Below are 1,346 nucleotides of genomic sequence, written 5' to 3'. Positions count from 1 at the left end.
GCAAACATTTACATTATAGTCTTAAGCCTGAATTTTATCTGGGTATTTGACGATTCCCATTTATTCTAGTTAGGACATTAGTTTGACAAGAATAATTGATAACACTTCAAGGTTCCATTTGTTAACATTATTTACACATTCTACTAACAATGAACTAACAATGAAACAATGAAATGTACCTCTAAAGCATTTATTAATCTTAGTTCAAATTAATTTCAGCATTTACTAATGATTATTAAAATCAAAAGTTGTACGTCAGTATTATTTAATGACCTGAGATAACGTTATCTAACAAAAAACAATTGCATTTTTTAATAACTAACATTAAAACAGATTATAAATACTGTGACAAACATGTTGCTCATCGTTAGATAATTACGGTATAGTTGATGCATTAATTAAAGTTTATTAACTGAACTATTTTTATATGAAGCGTATTTATAATTCTCACTAGCATGCATATTTCTAGCATATTGGCTGTTTGTTAGTACTTACAAAGCACATATTTTACAAAATTTCAAGTCATGTCATTTATAAACACAGAGGGGCAGTATTGCTCTAGTTAGGAAGTTGCTTTAATCCATATTCAATTGATATGTTGTGTGTCTCAGAGCTGCCCAGCTGGCAGGAGGAGCCAGTGAAGAATCAGTTAGCAGAGATTGGATCTGACATCCACATCAAGTGTTCTGCTAGAGGAAAACCACAACCCACAATCACCTGGAAGAGAAATGGCCAGCCTCTTGATGGTGTGTTAAAACTCCCACCCTTATCATGCCCATTTGACTGAATTTGTCAGCTCAAAGCCACTGCCAAATGTGCAATTGCAGGCTGTGAGAACAGTCTGGTGTTCCTTTCCGTTAGACTATGTAAACAGCAGTGAATATGTGCACACATCTGTATTTATGCACAATTTACATGCTCTGGTAAAAGGATATATCAGCAGCAGATGAAAAAAGTCAGTGATGAATCTTCTAAATATGTACCTCAGAAGTTTATTGCTGCTATAATGATGTGAAATATTACAAAATAGACAACACCGGGGCTAGCTGTAACATTTTTTTACACAATTTCTCAGAGTGGGTTTATTTTTAAAAGTCAATTTGTGTCTAGATAACTTCTAGTCTTAGCTGTTGAACATTTCCACTGTTATTGCCCCTCAAAAAATCTTACATTTCTGTGGTTTCACGTAAACAGTAAGATTTTATTAAGATACTACTATTTAAATTAATTCAGCAAGGATGCGTTAAATTGATCAAAAGTGACAGTAAAACATTTGCATTGGTACAAAAGATTTCTATTTCAACTTTTTTCCACGGATAATATTAAGAAATGTTTCTTGAGCAGCA

At 33.0% G+C, this 1,346-nt stretch overlaps 1 protein-coding gene across 1 annotated transcript in view; it reads left to right on the top strand.

The window, feature by feature from the left end:
• Positions 1 to 1,346, top strand: part of LOC107551498 (neural cell adhesion molecule L1-like protein) — a 54,279-nt gene that overhangs the window by 26,111 nt on the left and 26,822 nt on the right. The gene's annotated exons all lie outside the window — the stretch shown is intronic.

Source organism: Sinocyclocheilus grahami, unplaced genomic scaffold (assembly GCF_001515645.1).
Source record: "Sinocyclocheilus grahami isolate Dianchi unplaced genomic scaffold, SAMN03320097.WGS_v1.1 scaffold426.1, whole genome shotgun sequence".
Lineage (NCBI taxonomy): Eukaryota > Metazoa > Chordata > Actinopteri > Cypriniformes > Cyprinidae > Sinocyclocheilus > Sinocyclocheilus grahami.
This window is presented reverse-complemented; position numbering and strand designations above follow the sequence as displayed.